The sequence below is a fragment of the Centroberyx gerrardi genome, chromosome 16 (genome assembly GCF_048128805.1).
Source record: "Centroberyx gerrardi isolate f3 chromosome 16, fCenGer3.hap1.cur.20231027, whole genome shotgun sequence".
Classification (NCBI taxonomy): Eukaryota; Metazoa; Chordata; class Actinopteri; order Beryciformes; family Berycidae; genus Centroberyx; species Centroberyx gerrardi.
The window spans coordinates 604,819-627,940 of NC_136012.1; the positions used below are offsets into that span (position 1 = coordinate 604,819).

At 39.3% G+C, this 23,122-nt stretch overlaps 1 long non-coding RNA gene across 2 annotated transcripts; it reads left to right on the forward strand.

Moving 5' to 3' along the window:
• Positions 1–6,647: 6,647 nt before the first annotated feature.
• LOC139926647 (uncharacterized) lies at positions 6,648–17,274 on the forward strand. Of its 2 annotated transcripts, none has more exons than XR_011785314.2 (6): positions 6,648–7,103; positions 7,917–7,996; positions 14,628–14,674; positions 15,839–16,429; positions 16,479–16,610; positions 16,647–17,274. It is a non-coding gene; the product is annotated as an uncharacterized LOC139926647 (long non-coding RNA). The 2 variants fall into 2 exon arrangements; XR_011785315.2 differs by having other exon boundaries at positions 7,920–7,996.
• Positions 17,275–23,122: the final 5,848 nt, after the last annotated feature.

The following is a 23,122-nucleotide window of genomic DNA, read 5'->3' on the forward strand; positions in this document are numbered from 1 at the left end:
GATTGTGGCCTGTGGAATGTTGGTCCACTCCTCTTCAATGGCTGTGCGAAGTTGCTGGATATCGGAACACGCTGTCGCACACGCTGATCCAGAGCATCCCAAACATGCTCAATGGGTGACATGTCTGGTGAGCAAGGGCGTAGAATTGGGTAGGGACGGTAGGGACGTGTCCCTACCAATATCAAGCGACTCTGAAATGTCCCTAGCAATTATTTTGATTGACAATAAAGGTTGTTTTGTCCGTCAGTGTCTAGTCAATGTTAACAGATAGTGTTCTCTACTACGAGTCCCGCTGCATTGGTGTAGTGCATTGGTGTCCCGTGTCGGCATAGCAACGGACGCTGTAACGAAACTTTAGTATAACAGCTGTTTTAGAATGTTATTGCGTCACCCGGATAAAAATTGGCGTGACACCGCCTCCCTAACCCCCCAAAAAAATCGCTGATTGGCTTTGCCATTTCTTGCTAACGTATGAAATGCTGTGGGCAAGAAGAGCCAAAGCTCCGCCTACCGGTGAGCATGCGAGTGAAGACTCCATCCTATTTTATATTAGTAACAGTTGTGTTTAGCCATTAAAGTTAGTTTATTTAAGTACCGTGTCGCGTGCGTCTGTGACGGGTGACGACCGTAAGTAGCCTACATGTCACAAGTGAGACTGAACAATGCTGATGTTGCCACACTGGACAACACTGATGTAAAAGAAATATGCCAACAGTTCATCTCTGTTAATGACAGGCGTAGGCATGTGTTTGACTCAGCTGTTTGTATGTAGGGTTTGGATATAGTTTACAATATCTTATTATTATTAATATTATTATTTTAAATGTAAATACAGATCGTTGGTTTGAATAGGCAACAGTACTACAGTACCTGCCTTAAAACAAAATGTGCTCTTCAAAGTCCCATTCAGCTGGCAAATTTGAGTAAAGGATTCATTAATGTGCTACACCCCTGTGTCTGTGTGTCTGTTAATGAGTGTATTGGCTACCATAACTATCTAGATCAGTGGTTCTCAACGTGGGGTCCGGGGACCACCAGCGGTCCTTGAGGGGGTTCCAGGGGGTCCCCAGCAAATTGATGAATTATTTAATTTACAAATAGTTAACACAATTACAGAATGTTGAAGAATGACTGTTTTGATCATAGTTTCACTGTTATCTCTCTACCTACAATACAGACAGTCATGGGATTCTGGATCAAAATCATATCTAACAATAAAAGTATTCTCAGATTTGGGTCTGAGAGACAAAATCTCATCAAATGGGGGTCCATGGCTCTAATGTGGACTAAACTAGGGGTCCTCGATATGAAAAAGGTTGAGAATCACTGATCTAGATGATATGAAATGGCGGTCAGAAGTCTATCATAAATGCAAAACGCCTCAGCTTCCAGTGGGGGTTACATCCCCTCCGGACCTCCCCCATTTGTGTCCCTACCAATGTCAAAATCAAACCTACGCCCTTGCTGGTGAGTATGCAGGCCGTGCAAGAACTGGGATATTTTCAGCTTCCAGGAATTGTGTACAGATCCTTGCAACATGGGGCCGTGCATTATCATGCTGCAACATGAGGTGATGGCGGTGGATGAATGGAACGACAATGGGCCTCAGGATCTCGTCACGGTATCTCTGTGCATTCAAATTGCCATCAATAAAATGCACCTGTGTTCGTTGTCCGTAGCTTATGCCTGCCCATACCATAACCCCACCGCCACCATGGGGCACTCTGTTCACAACGTTGACATCAGCAAACCGCTCGCCCACACGACGCCATACACGCTGTCTGCCATCTGCCCGGTACAGTGAAAACCGGGATTCATCTGTGAAGAGAACACTTCTCCAAAGTGCCAGACGCCATCGAAGGTGAGCATTTGCCCACTCAAGTCGGTTACGACGACGAACTGCAGTCAGGTCGAGACCCTGGTGAGGACGACGAGCACGCAGATGAGCTTCCCTGAGACAGTTTCTGACAGTTTGTGCAGAAATTCTTTGGTTTTGCAAACCAACTGTTGCATCAGCTGTCCGGGTGGCTGGTCTCAGACGATCTCGCAGGTGAAGAAGCCGGATGTGCAGGTCCTGGGCTGGCGTGGTTACATGTGGTCTGCGGTTGTGAGGCCGGTTGGATGTACTGCCAAATTCTCGGAAACGACATTGGAGACGGCTTATGGTAGTGAAATGAACATTCAATTAATGGGCAACAGCTCTGGTGGACATTCCTGCAGTCAGCATGCCAATTGCACGCTCCCTCAAAACTTGCGACATCTGTGGCATTGTGTTGTGTGATAAAAACTGCACATTTTAGAGTGGCCTTTTATTGTGACCAGCCCAAGGCACACCTGTGCAATAATCATGCCGTTTAATCAGCATCTTGATATGCCACAACTGTCAGGTGGATGGATTATCTTGGCAAAGGAGAAGTGCTCACTAACACGGATTTAAACAAATTTGTGAACAAAATTTGAGAGAAATAAGCCTTTTGTGTGCATAGAAAAAGTCTTAGATCTTTTATTTCTACTCATGAAAAATGGGAGCAAAAACAAAAGTGTTGCATTTATATTTTTGTTCAGTGTATTTCACTAACTCCTAATATTATTACAACCTAATAGTAAGCTAAAAAAGCAAGACGACCAGGGACCACTCTTTCCCTTAGATTAAAAACGCTTTTATTAATATGGCATGGTTCTATTGAACATTAAAAAGAACTCGTATTTCGGCCACATGCCTTCATCGGAGTTCGGCCTAAGCTCCGAAAGAAATCCCCTGGCGACCCCACTGGGAAGAACTTATTGATCCCTGAGGGGAAACAGGATATAGATTAAACTAGTGAAAACTAGATTAGTGCTAGTTAACTATCAGCTGTGAGGGTCTTGATAAATAATTTAATTAAACCTGCGATTTCAGACCCTATAACCAATCCTGAAACTAAGTGTGCTATGTGGAGATTTCCTTGAGACATACTTATATAAACCAAAATCCACACAGCAGCCAGCTGTGTTGCTGTTTTCACCTCTTTTCTAAAGCTTGTTGTCAAAACCTGGACCGACTCGAAGCTCCTCCCGGCCCATTCAGTAGCTTTTATTTTTTTAAAACTAGCTTGTCTCCTCCCTTGCTGTTTAAAAGCAGCCCTCTCCCCCTCTCTTTCCTAAAACAACTCTCATAATGGCGGAATCGATGAAGCGAGCGAGTAAACTTGTTAAACTAGTAAACTTGCTACCTACCTCTTCACTTGTCATTGTGGGACATGTAACCTTCAGTAGGAGAAAAATCTGTCAAAGTGGTAACCAGCAACACTTCTCTGTAGGTACGGTTAGCTTAGCTATTAGTCTTTATGCACGGTTTGTCCTTAGGGGCCTCCGTAGTCCAGTAGCTTTGCTGTGCTTTATTTACAAATGTGTTGCGGTTTCTGTCACCCTCTAGTGGTCGGAAAATCGCTTAGTGCACCTTTAAATCAAATGATAAATAATAGCTCACTCCAACTTAACAACTAACGTAAATGCTAACATACACTTAGCAAGGCCTACGACTATGCTAAAGTTACATCCTCAACACAGGAAGCCACTTACAGCAAAGAATTCCAACAAACATGCAAAACCTAAATCAGACTATCTAGTGTTGTAAAATGACATGACTTACCTTATCAGGAAACCAGTGGACTTGAAATTAATCTTCTACTAGTTACCCAAACGCTTCCACAAGCTATTTGAATTGTATGGCGCTATGACACCATGTTCATCATGAAAAATTCGGATTGAACTCATTATTCGATGAAACCTTGCTCTATATCCAACAGCTTCGGATATTAGAATGAGCTTTGTAGTCTTGATTTATCTTAATATTTCAGGACAAAGGACTGTCGTAGGGTCTGACAGTGACATTTATTTGGTTGAATCAGCCAAGAAATTAGAGAGAAAATAACATTTTGAACATTGTGCTTAGAATGGCTGGCAGATACAGTAGGTCAAAATGAAATAGTTTTAAAAAATGTCTTTTGTCTTTGTGTATATACATATATGTACTGTATATGTGCTTGTATGTAGGCTATATATGTATATATACATGTGTGCAGTGCGTGTATATGTAGGTGTAGGTGTATATGCATGTATATAAAATACTTTGCATTATTATACCCCCCCTTTTGTTTTTAATATATTTATTTATTTATTTATTTTGCCTTTATCATTGTTGTACTTTACCGTGTTCTGTCAATAAGTAATACCTAGGACAATATGTTTCCGATATCTATTCCCATGGACTATGTACTACAGTTATACATTTACTACTTAATTAACCCAGCCTAATTATGTAAACGTTCTCATTAATGTACTATAGATGTTTTATAGATAACAGGCCAAACAATGTTGTACTATTGATAGCTTGACACTTACATACACAAAACTTGTACATCTAAATGTATTTATTTATTTATCTTTTTGAAGAAGCCTGAGAGGGGGAATGGGGAAGGGGAACGATAGCAGCCAAAGTCATATATGGATGAATCAATAAAAAATTGGTCACAAAAAAAAAAAAAATGTCTTTGGGGGGGGCAAACCCACTTGGCAGGAGGAGCTGGGGAAGTTGACGGGGAACAGGACATCTAGGTTACTGTTGCCACCATGACCCTGACCTGGATAAGCGACAAGAATCTGAATGGGTGGATGGATATATCAATATATATTCAAAACAGATGGCATGAAAAGTAGAACAGAAAGAAATAAAAGTTGTGGTTAGTTATTGTATAGTTTTCAAACTTATGAGCAGTAGTAACCACAAGCACATCCATAAAAAAATAAAATAAAATAGTCCCAGTTACAAACCATAGAAGAATGAAAACTACACTGTAATGCTATCAGTACAGTCTATAGTGGTGCTTCTGCTCTTCATCTCGTCTGATAAAGAGGATAACATGCGTAAGATGAGTGGAATTATTTATTTATTGTCATCATGATCATTAATATTTCTCACTCTCTCTGAGTTACAGGACATTACAGGAAATAGGCTGTTCAGAGTGGCCAATCACATTATTGACTTGACCTCTAACACTTCCTGTTTGACTCCTCTGGCAAACCCCCCCCCTCCACCACCACACACACACACACACACACACACACACACACACACACAAACAAAAAGTATTATGTTGCTATATAGTACACTATCATTCCCTGGCTTCCTCTAAATCATAAATTGCATGAAATTTTCCTTTAATGCCAATGTGATATTAAATCCCTTTTTTCTTGCCTCCCTTCAGTTGAATTTAATTTAATCTAATTTATTTCCGACTTTGTCAAAATGACAAGACAGAAACAATAGAGTAATATAGCCGTATATAATATTGAAGTAATATTATGAGGTCATATTATAGACATTAACAAATGACACAAATTAAACACAAATCAATAAATACCAGTTTTATCAGCAATGATATAATAAAGAAACATTCAACTAATTTCAATTCAAGTCAATTCAACTGTTCCATTCCATTAATTAGAATGTCCTCTCTGTAGGGATTTGTAGCAAGAATGGGGGGATGATATAATGTATAAATAAAAAAATGAAGAACATATGTTTTCTTCATTTACACTTCTCTCAAATCAGCTTTATCAGCTGCTTCAGTTCCAGTATTTAGGTTTCAGTTTTCAGTATTTCAGTTTTTCAGTAGTTCTTTTCTCCATTTGTCATTCTTCTCTTCATCCTCAGTTCAGTTCCTTTATGATCATGAATGTTTATTACAGACAATATCTATATACCAAAATGTACACTTTTAAAACCAACAAACAACAGTTCAAACCATAGTTTATGTGCATACCATATTATATTTGTCATTATAAACCAAACTATATTGTTTCTGTCTCTCATTTACTCTGATTCCCAGAGCGTGCCCATATGGGGCATTAAGCGAAGGCGGCTGTATGTGTGTGTGTGTGTATGTGTGTGTGTGTGTGTGTATGTGTGTGTGTGTGTGTGTGTGAGAGCAGTCAAACATCGCTTAGTTACTCCAAATAATTACCCTCTTCCTTTCTCTCTCTCTTGCTCTCTGTCTCTCTCTCTCTCTTGCTCTCTCTCTCTCTCTCTCTCTCTCTCTCTCACTCACACACACACACAGCAGCAGGGTAATAGATTCCACATGGTGTTTCAGTAGGCCATCCAGTCAGCTGCCCGAGCAGAAAAAGTCCAAATTTAGAAGAAATATGAAAATTGTCAAAAGCTTTTTTCCTTCACCGAGGAAACAACACCCCCCTACTCTCCTCCTCCTTTCCCTTTCTCTCGTTACTCTTTCTCTCCTCTTCCCTTTCTTTCCTTTCTTCCCCTCCTCTTTCTCCCCTCTCCCCTTTTCTCTGCACTCCTTTCTCTCCTCCTCCTCCATCTCTCTCCTTCTCCTCTCCTCACTCCTCTCCTCCCTTCTTCCTCTCCCCCTCATTTCTCATTCCCTCCTCCTTTCTCCTCTCCTCCCCTCTTTCCCAGACAGACTCTAGAGGTCACTGGTTGAGGTCACGGGGGTCCTCTAACATCAGCCAATCAAACATGTCTTGGGGGGGGGCAGTCCCTGGCGTAAGCCCCTCCCCCCAGTGACCATACAAGGTAACAGAGGAATGCTTCCCTTGGCAGGCCATCTGCTTCATAAGAGAGAGAGAGAGAAAGAGAGAGAGAGACCAGAGGGTTGTCCCACACTGATGAGCCATTCTCAACAACAGCCCTATTTGAGTTAGATTCACATTTTAGCTTCAGCCTACTAAAGACTTCCTACTAAGGCTTTTAGAGAACTTTCAGAGAATTTTTTAGAGAACTTTTGGAATTTAGGATGAAATGAAATGGGACAATCTTCCACTTTCAGTTCGCCGCTGCTCACTACTGCAGGGGAAAGTAACCCAGCAGACAGATAGCAAGAGCAGCCAGCTAAGAATCACCCAGGAAAAACAGCCAACCAGCCACTGGAGATCACAGCCAGCCCACCAGGCAACCAACCAGCCACCAACCAGCCGCTGGAGATGACAACCAGCCAGTTCACCAGCCGGCCAGCCGCTGGAGATGACAGCTCCCAGGTTAAAGGGTTACTCGCTACCTGGCACTGGTCACATCGAGGGAAAACAAAAGATTGCTAACCAAGGTATGTTCATTATAATCCCTCTTAATGCTCGCGAGCTGTTTCTTAGTTAAATGCAGTGTTTTCTGGGCTGGGCTCCAGTTTTCAGTCTGTAAATTCCAGTCCAACGCTACACGTCACTGATGAGTTCCTCCTGTCTGGGTGAAGGTGTGTTAATGAGTGAAGTCAGCTGCTGTAGTGTTTGGTTGGGACAAAAACCTGCAGACTCTTCCATGGCACAGAAATGGACACCTCTAGCTTAGATGGAGCATTGCTGTGGGTGAATGCATGTCATTTGAGTCAAATTAAAATAAATAAATATAAATATAAACTGCCTTTCATTTTCAATTATTTCCCCTACTCAGCCATTACTCCACTTTCTGGAATAATTTTAACTAAATTTCACACTGCCCTGGAGTGGAAGTAGAATTCCCCCCCCACTATGTGGCACGTATCTAAATGGCAATAACATTAATTCTATTTACCCACTTGGCTGGAGCCAATCCCAGCATGCTAGACAGGTCACTAGTCCAACACAGATAGACAAACACACTCACATTCATACCTATGGGCAATTTAGAGTCTCCAATCTACCATGTCTTTGGACTGTGGGAGGAAACTGGAGCAAACGATGTGGATAAGATCCAGCCCTCTGTATTGTAGCCAGCCAGACAGCATGCCAATGCTATGATGTGCATCAGTAACTGGGACCAAATCAGTAACATGGATAACATATTGTACTGTAAGGAACAGACATAACATGAAAAAAAAACTGCAGGTCATAGGCAAATTCTAATTAGGGAAATTGCTTGTTTACATTCTTTCATTCAACCCCAGCAGACAAGATGGGCAGAGGAGAGGAGGAGAACCAGGAGGAGAACCAGGAGATGTGGAAGAAACACACCAGCAACACACAGGTAAGAGCACTACACACACACACACACACACACACACATAAACACACACATAGTGTGTCAGAGGCAGAGGTGATGTGATAAAGACTTCTGTTAGAACCCCGTGTGACTCTGGCCTGTAGTTCCAGCTAAGTGAGAGTCTTGTACCTGGGTCTAGCTGTATCTCTAGGAGTAGTATGAGTAGGAGTATATGACTTGAAGTACGGCTATGTGACTGGACACTACTGCATATGGAAAATCCAGTGTGCGCTCGTACACCAAAAGTATTCTCTTTCAACACAGTGTAGATGAATGTGATATGGTGAATAGTTTTCACGTATTCCCGTATTTGTCCATAGTATTAAAAAAAAACGTAATCTCTTCCTTTTCTCATCGTTTACACTGCCCGTCAAAAGTTTGGACACACCACATTTTTCTTTATTTTTACTGTTTTCCACATTTTAGAATAATAGTAAAGACATCAAAACGATGAAATTACACAAATGGAATTATGCAGCGACCAGAAAAGTGTTAAACAAATCAAAACTATCTTATATTTTAGATTCTATAAAGTAGCTGCCCTTTGCCTTGATGGAAAGGCAAAGGCTTTGGAAAGAAATTCATACATAGGCATCAACTTAATTATTTATATTTGTCTAAGAAACACATTTCAAGCATTTAAGCATAAGCCTTTAGATCAAAATGGCTTCAACATAATGAAAAACATTGTACATTCAATCAGGTGTCCCCAAACTTTTGACTGTATATATATGTTGCAGATTTCTTTTTTGTGATCAAATAGAATAGAACAAATAGTTATCATAGATAACCATCACATTTAACTAACAAGAACACGCTACTTTTATAGTGGAAGTTTACAGGTTTTGGTTGTTGCTTGTTAATTTGATGTACCAGGTCATATAACCAAATGTCATTTGGAGGCTCAAACTGGCGGGTACGATAAGTGATTTTAGAATCCACTAGCCACAAGTCACAAGTCTGCTGCCCTGCTGGCAACTGAGGTGAACATGAGAAAGCGTATGGAGGGAGGAGAGGAGGAAATGCTGTATTTGTTTACTGAGGAGTCAAAAGTCTGGAGGGTGCTAGGCTTGGAGGACTTTCACATAACCCTCACACACACACACACACACACGCACATCGGTTCCCCTCGGGGCCCAAAGGACCATCGTTCCCAGGGTCAATTTCACATGGAGGGAGGAGGAGGAGGAGAAAAGGCAGATGGAAGCAGAAAAGAAGTGGGAGGGAGGAGGAGAGGGAGAGAGGGAGGGATGGAGATGAACTCCTCTGGGACAGACGAGGCCTTAGCTCCGATGCTATGTATAGAACCCTACACACACACATGCACACACACACACGCACGCACACACAAACAGACAATCAAATGAAATCATCAAAATAAATTCAAACAAATCAAAACAAGAAGACACCACATGATAAAAGGATAAGAATAGAAACAATGTACCACACACATAAAAGCAAGTTTGTTTTAAGAAGTGATTTAAAAGATGATAGTGACTTTGGAACTACTGTTAGTACAACAACTACTACAACTACTACTACAACTACTACTACAACTACTACTACTACTACTATCACCGTTACTCTTCACTCAGATCCTCTACATGGTCGTGCTGCTGTCTAATGGTGGATTTAAAGTAGATTAGTGGATCAAGTGGATTTATGAATCAAACGCTATCATGTCAGTAATAACTGAGTACAATCTTCAGCAAATACAGAAAGTCTTTGGTGGTTGAAGAGTGGAGTTGTACCTCTGCTCAGTATGGATTCCCATGCAACTAAACAACAACAACAAAAAAAGATGATAATAATTCGGCCATAACCCAACACTTGACACATGACATGAGTCACAAATATTGCTCAATTTCAATTATCTTTTTTTAGTTCAGTTTTTCACTTCTCACTCACATATGGAGGTCCACTGCACAACTCCAGTCATTGGGGACCAAGTGTTTGCTAGTTTTGTCCTAGATTAGCTGAGTATACTCCCTTATTATTGGCAAAATATCACCATTTGATTAATAAATTATTATTATCTGATAATATGATTCATAGTTAATTATGATTAATTGTCATGCTCATCAAAAAACCGAGCCATAATCTAAAAGTTGCACATGAATTGAAAGTCACAAAACAGCGTAGATAGTCAGATTAAGGACAGGTTTGCAGGTTTTGCTCAACAAACATGTGACACCTCTTTTATGTTTTATGGAAAACTGGTGTTCCAATTATTTTGGCCAGTGAGTGTATAGCAATGCTTGTATGTGATGCTGTCCTAAAGTCTGGGTAAAACTGCAGCTGGTTAAGCTATAATTCTGCACCTTTTGCACATCCTGTCTATTTGCTGTAAATTCACATTCAAATGTTTTCTTCATATCCCATATTCTCTCCAATTTGTAAATAAATAAATATCGACAAATATGTTGGTTAAGGGGGTGATTTCAATAAATCTATTCTGCCGAAATGCCAATGACCGCCAAAACCGTTGCACGAACAATTCAAACTTTAGTCCCGCCCACAAAGGTGCTGATTGGCTCGATTGTTTCTCTGATTCAGGAGTCTGGAACCAGGCTAATGTATTGCATGTATTTTCCATTAGTTCTCACTTATTTCCTGCTGCATATATTGCACTTTTTAGTATATTTTCATATATATATTTTGATTTGATTTTCTTTGTCTCAGCATGTCCTAATGCTGTTATTTTGTGCACCATCATACAACCTGTAATCCATTCTTTCAAATATTAATATTATATATAATATTTATATATATATGTACGTATGTATTATATATATGTACATTATATATGTTTATATGTTTCATTCTGATTTAACATGTTAACATGGACAAACCAGCACACAAAATCTGATTTTTAGTTGCTATGGAAATATAATACATCCCATAGATTCTTATGAGCTATCCAGGCTTGGATAGGGTTAACCACAGCTTCCATATATTACACACACACACACACACACACCACTACTGCCACTCATACCTCCGCTCATACTTCTAAAGTTGTACTGTTGTTTAAAAAGATTATTTCAGATTACACAGACAGCACTCAGAGCTTTCTCTGTGTGTGTGTGTGTGTGTGTGTCTGGAGAGTAAGAGTGGTAGAGTGTAACAGACAGACGGAGTGTGAGAGAGAGAGAGGGCTTCCTGTGTTTGATTTACAGAGCGGGAGGAAAGAGAGAGACAACCATATTAGGAAATGTTTGGCTCAACAGGAGAGATGGCTCTGACTGTTATCACAGCCTGTCTAACACACACACACACACACACACACACACACACACACACACACACACACACACACATACACCCATTTAGGGGTGATAGTCTGGAAGATTGCTGGTTCAAATCCCCAGATCGGGTGGGGAAATGTGGGTGGGGAAAGGGTTCAGCAGCACCTCAGCAGCGGTTGTTGAGGAAAGAGTGTCACTTTCTCTTTGCCATTTTTCCCTGCTTGCCTGGGAATTTGAACTGGCGACCTTTTGGTCCCAGGCCGTCCTGAACCAGGAGGCCTCCAGCTCTCCAGACCGACCAAGTAGATTTTGACCAATCTGCAGTGTGACAGGACCTTCCATCATACCAACTCTCTGCACTGGGACTCGCTTTATCTTGCATTCTTTCCTTCCCTTGCATAAAAAAGTTCAAAGCACATATGTGAACATTTTTCTCTCGTTGTATTCTGACGTCACGTGACAGTTTTTTTTACTTCAGATGTAAAACATTCAATTCCTAGATGAAGAGTATTTTTCCACGTGAACTTTTTTTTTTTTCCACATTTTGTCAATATTTATTTCACATGTGAAAACTTCATTTCACACGCAAAGAGACAATTCACAGGTGACAATGCCAATGGGAAATTTCACATGTTCACATATGTAAATCAATCTTTGAATTCACATGTGGGTTTTCACATTTTGCACCTTTTTGTTGCTGCAGATTCTGGCTTTATACATCCTTCAGTAAAATTATAGATCAAAAAACGGATTTATTGTTTAACACTAGAAAGGCCAAACAGCAGTCAGTTGAATTATCTTTTAAAATGTCCCTCCATGCCGTTATCTAGACCCACTTTCTGTACAAACCAGTGTTGTTAGAGTTAGAGAGAAGAATAGTGCTTATATGTTTAATATACAATTAAGATGTGCTTATGAGGCCATCATTATGATGATGATGATGATGATGATGATGATGATGACGAAGCTCTACTGCCATAGCTTGGGAACAGGCTATATGTTGTTTTGTTATTAACACACACACACACACACATACACACACACACACACACACAGGCTGGGAGAGGGCAGATGTGTTTGTTGGTTTGGTTTCCCTGAGGGCAACACTTCCTGGGGCCAGACATGGAGACATGACCTACTGTGTGAGTGTGTGTGTGTGTGTGTGTGTGTGTGTGTGCGTGTATGTGTGAGAGAGAGAGAGCGAGAGAGAGAGAGAGAGAGAGAGAGAGAGAGAGAGAGAGAGAGAGAGAGTCAGAGTGCAGGCCTTTCTTCTTTATATGGACTTACTTAAGAACAGAGGAGAGGGAGAAGGAGTGAGAGAGATAAAGGCTGTAGTCCTCTCTCTCTCTCTTTCTGTATTACCTTTTAAGTCAGTAGTGTAGCCGCTGTGACTAGAAAAGGGAATGTATGTAGCTGGTTGGAAGGAGGGGGGTGGAGGGGGGTGGGGGGGTGGGGGGCAATGACAAACTATCACTGGGAGCGATCACAGGCTGGAAGACGGGAATGTTTATCCAAAGCGGCGATCCGATTTTCCATGATCCCAAAAATAAAAAAAAGGCAGGCTCAGGCCTTATACGGGCAAGGCTGGGAGTTTCCAACAGAGCAGACCCAGAGCATTCCTGGAAAAGACCCCGGATCTCACTCTGTTATTCACTCTGTATATATCTGTCTTTCTCCCTCTCGTTCTCTCCGTCTCTTCTCTCTCTCCCCTCTCTCTGTCTCGGTGACTCAGTGATAAAGGAAATAGCTGTTAAGTGAGATGAGCGTGCGGTTGTGCTGCAGGAGTTTCAGCGGTGTTGAAAGGCCTCATCAATGCTGCACCAGTATTGTGCTCATAGCTTTATACGCTTTTACTTCTTTATTTAATCAGGTAAATAGAGGGATAGAAGATAGATAGATAGATAGATAGATAGATAGATAGATAGATAGATGATAAATAGATAGATAGATAGATAGATAGATAGATAGATAGATGATAAATAGATAGATAGATAGATAGATAGATAGATAGATGATAAATAGATAGATAGATAGATAGATAGATAGATAGATAGCAAGACACTTAAGACACCACACAGACAAAACAAACCATCGATCAGGTACATAAATAGAAAAATAATAATAATAATAATAATAATAATAATAAAAATAAAAAATAAAGAATAAATACAAATGCAAGAATGAACTAGGTATGCATAACATATATGTGCAAATGTAGCCTATATGTGCAAAGCAGCATGTTGTACAGTAGGCTAGTGTGTAACATAGGAGTATCATTGAGATTAGATAATCTAGATCAGCCCTACCTAACAACCATGATCCACTGTGACCCAACAGTCTAGTAGGTTTTCATTCCAACCAAACACTACCAGAGGGGCAAAAGCAGTTCCATCCCAACTGCGATTCGGCTGCTAAAGCAGCTGGGGACTGAACAGACCCGTTTATAAAAATATCCAAAATATCAAGGAGCCTAAGGTTGTCCAGCATTGTTAAATAGTTTTATATACAGTATATATCCATGTGTTTGCATTGAAATGTGTTTCCTTCTACGCTGGTCTTCCATTTGTGGGTAAAGCTATTCTACAGCAGCTCACTGAACTAATGAGTTCCTCCTCTCTGGTTAAAAGTGTGTTAATCAGTGGAATCAGCTGCTGCAGTGTTTGGTTGGAATTAAAACCTGCAGACTCTTGGGTCACAATGCAGCATGGTTGTCCATCCCTGATCTGGATCATGTACACAAAAAAAAAGGTCTTTGGATTTACTTTAAAAAAAATTGTGTACATTGGTTCCATATAATTGAAATGTGTTTAATCAACACAAATGATTTGTTTTTTATTGAATTCATTGTAATTGATAGTGTAAAGAGTGGAAACATAATTTCTTTGAGTAAATAGAACATATGATTTGACAATGTAATAACTCTTGGATAATGTAATAGCTTGATAAAATGTACTGAATTGTCCCTCTAAATGGGTTGAAAATGTAATCAAATTATTACTTCATAAAGGGTGTAGTATATTTCTATCTTGATGATGTAAGACTAATAATGTAGTAACTCATAAGAAATAGAAGAATGTAGGCTAATAACTGGAGTTGTTACATTGTTAGTCAATATTATCATTACATCATCAGTTACAATATGTTCTACCCCTTTTGAAGTAATAATATTGTCATTTGATGTATTTTATTACATTATCAAGTTTTATTTCATGTTCTGCCCTTTTAGAGGGAGATTTTTTTATCTTATTATAAGTTATTTTTATAAGTTATTACACTATCCGTCTGCTGTTCCCCTGTCTCTCTCTCTCTTTCTTCTCTAACAATGTGTGTGTGTGTGTGTGTGTGTGTGTGTGTGTCTTGTGTTTCAGGTGTTTTCCGTCAGAAAATAGAAATCAGAAAATGAAATAATGGAGAGGTGAGTATCAAAGAGACAACATGCACACGCACACACGCACACACACAAAATGCTTTATTTGGGTTAGTACAGACAGTACACCAGTTTAATTTCCAGCGTCTCTTCTACCTGCAGCTAAAGGATGGTTGGTTTCCTCTTTGTAGACTTCGAACATAGTTTGTGTGTGTGTGTGTGCGCGCGCGTGTGTGTGTGTGTGTGTGTGTGTGTGCGTGTGTATGTGGAATGTGAGAGGGAGTGAGAGGCAGAAGGACAGGAAGTTCACATTATGTAGGTCTATTGGGGTTAAAGCCATTTCCTGTTTAGCCCCCCCACATACACACACACAAAGCCCAATATGTACAGTCCTCTCTCTCTCTCTCTCTCTCTCTCTCTCTGATGTTTCTGTCTTATTATACAGAACATTGGCACTATGTGGTGAAAATGACTTTCCTATATCACTAACTTGTATTTTATTTTCAAATCTACTATGGCTCAGGAGAAGAATAATGTTCTTCATGATGTTTTGAAAATACATTAGTAGTTTAGTTAAAAGGGTATTTATTGAATACATGTGAAGTCCTCACAATACTGGACCCTTAGTGAGGGAGCCAATGAGGACCAAGTCCAGTTGTGATGCGTTTCCTGGAGTTAAACTGTCTGGGGGGAAAAAGGATGGATTCTTGAAAATGCAATAACTTTAAATTTAACCATTAAAACAAAATCAAAACAAACTTTAACAATGTCCTCATTAAATAGAGGGAAGTTTGAATAGCAATTCCTATATGGGACCTTTAATTCTGATATGGGACCTTTAATTCCTGGTCAGCTGGTATATGGAGATAGGGAGTATTAGTAATGTAAAGTTTTAATGTTGAATATAATAGTCTGTGATCGTTATGAGGCAACGACAATATAAGCAGAATATAATTAATTTATGCTTTTTTTTCCACTTAAAGAAAAATCAGTTTGACACTACTTAAAGTCACACTGAAATGAAAAATGACTTTTTTGCCTTTTTAGCTCATTCTAACTATTATAACTGATGCTAAAAATGCGGTGTCATTGTGACTTTAATATGATGTGTATATATTTTTACGTCAGAAGAAAAAAGTTGCAAACTGTATTCTGCAGAGGAACAGGTGTGTTTTCTGTTCCCTACATCCCTGTTTGTGTTTTTGTCTCCAGTCTATAGCCTGGTTCATCCCTGCGGCCCATGGTGCAGTGCTGCATCTCTGGTCAGTTGGTAGTCTGAGATGAAGCACTGTAGCTCGGGACGGAGGACACAACAAGTGGAGCGACACACATACCAGCCTATATGGTTTCCTCTACCACACACACAGCAAGACTAACAGCATCCACACTGATTTTTTTTGGGCCGCCCCACCACCCACACTTAGAAGATTAGTCCTTCTATTATGTTAAAATTAACAAACACCTTTTACATTTGGGGTCAAATTGACCCCAGAAATTTAAACCTACAAAAAGTGTTTGTAATTGCAAATGTTACCCAAGTTTACACTTCAGAAAATCAGCAAGTAACACATAGCAGTTAGTCAATAATGAAAAAAAAACACCAATAAAAAGTAAATTAGTCACCAGAATGCAAATGCAAAAGAGCTGTGACAGGACAGAAGATAAAACTCAAAGAGAAAGGGTGTGTGTGCGCATTTTTGAAAGATCAAAAAATTGCATGGGAAAGTTCCCTCAGTATCAGTCAAAACAAAGAGAAATAAAATATGTGTAAAACTTTTATATTTTCTCTGGTTTTATAAGGTTGTTGTGTTTGAGGTCAAAATGACCGCAAACGACGGTGCTTTATGCAAAGTGTGTACAGGACCTTGAAAACATATCATCATGTTAAATTTGATGTTTACCAGTTTTCCCCATGAAATTAGGAAAAGTCATGAAATATCAAGCTGGAAAAATAATGTTAATCATGTTTTTAGAGACGTTAAATGTTGAATGGGGTCAAGTTGACCCCAAACATAATTAGAGGGTTATTGATCCCTGTGGTTAAATTGGGTCGTTGTAACAGCAAATAGTGATATGATACAGGCAGCAAGGAAAAATGTAATATGATGATAAAAATAGAATTTGAACAATAATGTAGCAAATTGGGTTGACACAAGCAACAATTTAAAAACTTTTAAATAGGTGTGAGTGGGAAGTATGGGACAGACTTCGATTCCTCTTCTTCTTTTTCTCTCTTCCTCTCTCCTGGGGTCCAGTTTTCCCAGGAATCCCTTGACCAATCCGAAAGGGGGATTCCTGGAAATACTGTTCTTGGGGGCGGGGCTTAACAGCAATTTCAAAATCCCATGTATGTTCTATTATTATTATGTACATTATGTGTATGCTGTGTGTATGTAAATATCTGGATGTATGTTTTATGTCATATTTGTGAACAGCAGAGTGTAATGTTATTTGAATTTCCACACTAATAGATCCAATTTTTAACTGTTTGCAGCTGAGATTTGTTTGTCTAAACAGGGGAGAAACTGAACTGCTACAAAATATCTGTAATGTGAGGATTCATGGTCTTGCTAGATCAGTGTAAAACACATTATTACTTCTAATTGTTGAATAAATGTAAAAAAAATAAATGTATATTGTCATTTTAATATATTGTCATTTCTTCTTTTCATAAACCACTTTTACAACAGAATGGTCAAAAGAGAACATCACGCATTTAATAAAAATGTGTGACAAAATTCACCAGTAACTCACGTCATCAGCAATCCTCTAGCTGTAAATATGAATACTGCAGCTTGAGAATAGAATAGAATAGAATAGAATAGAATAGAAAAGAATAGATTTTTATTGTCCAACCTAGGCTGGAAAATCATTTTTGGCCTTACCTCAAGCAAGACAAGACAATACACTGACATGATAGTAACATGATAGTACATGACAATCAATATGACAGCACAGTAGAATAGCGTCTGACCAGCAGGTGGAGCAGTTGCAGCGTCTAGCTGTTTTCCACAGCAGAAGGCCTTCATGCTGTCTGAGCCCACTGACACTAGAGAAATGAGACAAAAGAGGCCGCCTTCTTTTTCAAACAATAAAATGGAGATTTAGAGCCTCAAAATCTTCCTTTATATAAGAATTTATCAGTCAAGTTTCAAAGGGCTTTACATACCATTATATACACCATACATGCTGTATATAGCATACTACACACAAACACACATGCCTACGGGTAAATGTTGAGGGCTGACTTTTGTTCATTTATTACAGCAGTGGTTCTCAACATGGGGTCTGGGGACCACCAGGGGTCCTTGAGGGAGTTCCAGGGGGTCCCCAGCAAATTGATGAATTATTAAACTTCACCATTATTTAATTTACAAGAAGTGAACACAATTAGAGACTGTAGAGGAATGACTATTTTGATCATAGTTTCACTGTTATCTCTCTACATACAATACAGATAGTCATGGAATTCTGGACAAAATCATATCTGACAATAAAAAAATTCTCAGATTTGGGTCCGAGAGACATCTCATCAAATGGGGGTCCATGGTCCTAATGTGGACTAAATTAGGGGTTCTTGATATGAAAAAGGTTGAGAATCACTGTATTACACCACTTTTATTATGCAACTTTATTTTTTAATATTAAAGGTATAATCGTTTTGGACCTCAATAAGCCTGTTCTGAAGTGTAGAGAGATAAATGCTTTCATAGGTTAACACAATTGGCTGAACAAGATATAAACACATATATTTAAAATCAACAAAATGTCCATCTGATGGTGGTGACAGAGATCTGATGGTGTTGACAATGGGCTATTGAACAGGTAAGTTCATTATTGTAGCCTCTCAGTTGAGCTCAATGCACAGGATTATGTAAACTGTTTAATTAAACTTCAATAAAATCACCAAAACTGGAGTTAAAACTGGAGTCTGCTAACGTTATGGATGGACTAAAGCGCACAGAGCAGAAATGGATAGACTAGACATCCCTATTCAGATCAAGCAGATAAAGCAGCAAAAAATCTCCATCTTAACAGTCATTTAGTCTATTATTGAGTCCTAAAATTGTAATTTCTTAAAAGAAGTGAAAAAATCTGCCAGTGGCATGAGATAGTTTCACTTGTTTCCAATGCAAATCAACTTTTTTCAGGAATTTTGTAGAAGTCAAGTCTCAAGTCTAAATGTAGATTCAATCATTCCATACAAATTCAGAAAACAGAATTTAAATTCAGTCGTCTGCTGGAACAAATCTCATCACTTTCAATATAAGTCATTTACATAAACACAAGACCTCAAGTCAAGACTTTAGAAACCTTTTCAAGTCATCAAAGTACAAGTCAAAGTCAAGTCCCAAGTCACCAGAACCCAAGTCAAGTCAAGTCTCAAGTATTCTCTTCATGCATCAAGTCAAGTCTCAAGCAATTAAAACTGTGACTCGAGTCCAAGTCATGTGACTCGAGTCCCCACCTCTGGTATTAACTAATCCTTTTCCCCCTTTAAAGATCCTAATCTTACATGATTTGATCAATTTGATACGACCTACTATGATATTTACCATGAATTTATGTCATATAGATTTATGTTGGCCTAAAAAGGTGGTAAACTCTATTTTGCAAATAAAAAGGTGGGTACATGAGTTTAGGCGGGTTTACTCTCCTCTACATCCCTGCCCCTGTTGAGGGACGGGATTAGATTAGTGTTTCTGAGTTTATAATCCAATAGAATGCATCATGGAGCCAAACCCGTATCACTCTCTTATGTAACCACTGGATTTTGGGCAAAATTCAGCTGTCTGCGCTGACAATAGCAATATTCAACTGACAGCCAATCATTCTAGTGACAACTGTCTTCACCCACCACGCATGGGTCATAATGGCTGATAGCAATAGATGGGTAGCAGTGACTTTGTTTTCATTGTGGTTTCACAAGTAATTTTGGTAGATCTGAGGAACAATGCTAATGAACATGTTTTGACTAAACATCCTGACAGCAGAGGCAGCAGAGTGAACTGTCTCTGTGGTTTTCAATCACACCCCAGAGTCTGTAGGTTTGCATTCCAACCATTAGTTAGGAGTGTCTTTCTACAAATTCCAATGGGTGGGGAGTCTTTGTTCCAAAACAGAGTACTGGCCAGAAAGTGAGTTTTGAAAGCCAGAAATCTCAGCACTTGGCAAAGTAATCAATGAGTCATTGGTATTGATCTATGCAGATATATTATGGTCATTTTGAGCTATGGGATGGTAAAAACCTGTGACTCTCTCCAACAAATGCACAGCACTCTGAAACTTGTGGATGTTCCTTCACCATAAGAAGTATTTTCTTGAACATATAATCAGTTGCAAAGTACATTAAAGGAAGCATCTTGGATGAGCAGGATGTCAGCCTGTGCGTTTGGCAGCAGGTATATGAGGTATGTGTGGGTGAGTGGATTAGAAACCACATACTAGTACTCTGGTCACGTGGGACCAAATTCAATAGTGATGGGACGAGCTCAATCAGTTAATCAACCAAACTGAATCTAAATTTCAAATTGGTTCAGTGTCTGTGGATGGACTGTGCTCCATACAGTTCCAGTCGTACCAAAGATCAGCCAATATCAAATGGCAATTTCAGTAGCGTGCTTTTTACCATTAGATGTCAGGCTTTACACAGATTTAGGTTTGGGGTTTGTTACTCTTTAAAGAGTAAATCAACACTGAATCACACAGGGCAGAAAATTGCTGCTGCTGCACTTCTGGCCACACCCCAATCAATGATGCCAAAGCAGGTGGTGACATCACCTGCCACCAAAGATCAACCAATAGCAGATGGCCATTTCAGTAACATGCTTTTTACCTTTAGATGTCAGGCTTTACACAGATTTGGATTTGGTTTTGTTACTCTTTAATTAGTCCAAATATTTGGCATTTGACATAGTTTATCAACTTATCATCATTTGAGACTGGACTTGACCAAGCCTAATGTTACTTGGAACAGGTAAATTAGCTCTTATTAGACTATCAGCTATTTGGCGTGTGTTCATTTCAACTGAATTGCTACAGACTGTAGGGTATTTCTGTTGTTTTGTGGTGGTATTACTCTTTGTTCGTCATGTTGTCGATTCTCTCAGGCTGTCCAGCAGTAGTGAATCGATTCAGGACCGATTCCAAAGTGCTGTTGGCTACGAAAGTCATTTTTACAAAGGTGAATCAAAAGCGCCTGAATCAATTCTTTACTGCCTGACAGCTCAAAAGAATTGAGTTTTCCCACCACTAAAACTGAGTAAATGTGGTTTAAATGTAAATGTAAATGTAAATGCCAAATGTCTGCTACTGCTAGAAGCCAGAAGATTCTCTCCAACACAGAGGAACTGTACAGTGATTTTCCACCAAGCAGCAATTTTACAGTCGCAACTAGATTAGCTGGTTAGACGACTTTACACAAGGAACTGGAGAGGGTGTGAGAGCTGTGTGTTTGTGTTTCTAAGTGTATGTGTGTGTGTGTGTGTGTGTGTGTGTGTGAGCATATTATCAAGGGAGGTGGCTACAGGTAAGGGCATGTTAGTTGGAAATGTCAAACACACACACACACACACACACACACACAGGCACCTGGGGGCAAGTCTGCTAAAACTCAGTATGAAGATTTAGAGGAAAGGAGTGGTCACACAACACACACACACACACATACACACACACACACACACACTAATCCCTGCTTCCCCCATACTTGTGTATTTAAACCAACAGAAACACACCTTAGTTAGGTGTGGCTCTACTTACTTTCACTGACTCACTACACTGCCATGGATGGACACACACATCCATAGCCACTGTTAGTTAACTTAGCCAACACACCAATGTAAATGAACTGTGTAGTGTGTAATGCAATATAATGAGTACATCTGGCTTTGTGTATTCTACTCTATATGTATATTATACATGTAAAACATTTAGCTGATGCTCAAACCGGAGGACGCAACAGTAGAATGAGTCATCAGTCATGAATCATCAGATTCACAACCTAGTACAGGGAGTGGCACTAGGGTTCATGATCCATTGCTCACTAATCACACCTTGTGTGATGATAAAATGATAAGGTAATAACTGCTGGATAATGAATTATTCCTCTAAATGAGTCAAAAATGTAATACATACTGTTAATGTAACAATATCACCAGACTAATATCATCATACTTTAATAATTTTAAAAAAGGTTACTCCTCTTATAATGTAATGATTGTTGGTAAATGTAATAATGTATTACATTATCTGGATTTTTTTTTTTTACATAATCAGGTTTTGTTACATATTTGACTCAAAATTGTAGGACATTTCGTCAAGTTATGACAATATCCAGCAGATATTACATTATCAGGTCAGTGATGCCATTGTTCTCTTAAAGGGAAGGCTCAGGATTTTGAGAAACGTATCATTTTCACCCTTAACCAAGCCTTCTTTTACAGCATTCAAACAATTTTACATACCAGTGTTTTAATTTCTTTTTTCATCACATGCATTTACTCTAAACTGTATTAAGGTAACATAAGATTAGATGAAACTTTATTAATCCTTGTGGGGAAACTGGGTAATTACAGCAGCAACTAGTAATAGGATACAGCAAAGAAAAAGAGAATAAATAAGAATAGAACAAATGGGGAGTATTAAACACAACACAACTGACAATTTCAACATGTCAAGAATATATCAAGTAGGATTGAATGAATGAAAAGTCTATAGGTGTGTGTATGCAAGTGTGTATATGCAGTGTGTGTGTTTGTATGTTTCCCAGCAGCCATTTGACAGCTGTCAGCCCCAGTGCATGATGGGAGCTTGCTGGTACAGGGTGTGTAGGTTGTTAAATGACAAGTCCAGTGTACTCTCAATAGGCAGCCAGCTGTCCACTTCCATCAGTGTAACATGGAGTCTCTCTCTCTCTCTCTCTCACACACACACACACAAACCGAGATTGTGTAAAAGTTAACATTGCATACTAATGTTATATTGTATGTGTATCTGTACTGTGTGCAGTACTATAAAGAGAAGCAATACTGAGGGATTATAGAATTGATCAGTACTAAAATGATCATCTATCTATCTGTCTGTCTGTCTATCCATCCATCCATCCATCCATCCATGCAATGATCCAGCCATCCTTCTGGTTGCAGGCCCAGACCAGTGACATCAACAGGAACCAGAAAACGTGTATTCCCAGCTGTTATCTGATAGGCTAATCAGGTGTCAGGTGTTTGGACATTCTGATGTTACCTCTTACATAAGAACCAATGCTTCAGTGGGTGTGTGTGTGTGTGTGTGTGTGTGTGTGTGTGTGTGTGATATACGGCACGTGTTTAAAAGTGTGTGTTTGTACACGGGTTCCACTGATACAGGCTTTTGAAGACCGACAGGTGATAGTGTATCGATCAATATTCAACATCTTTAACTGTGACCATTTTCATGCCAAAAAACAAGAAGCATTTAAGTAAAGTTTATTTATATAGCACCTTTCACAGAACG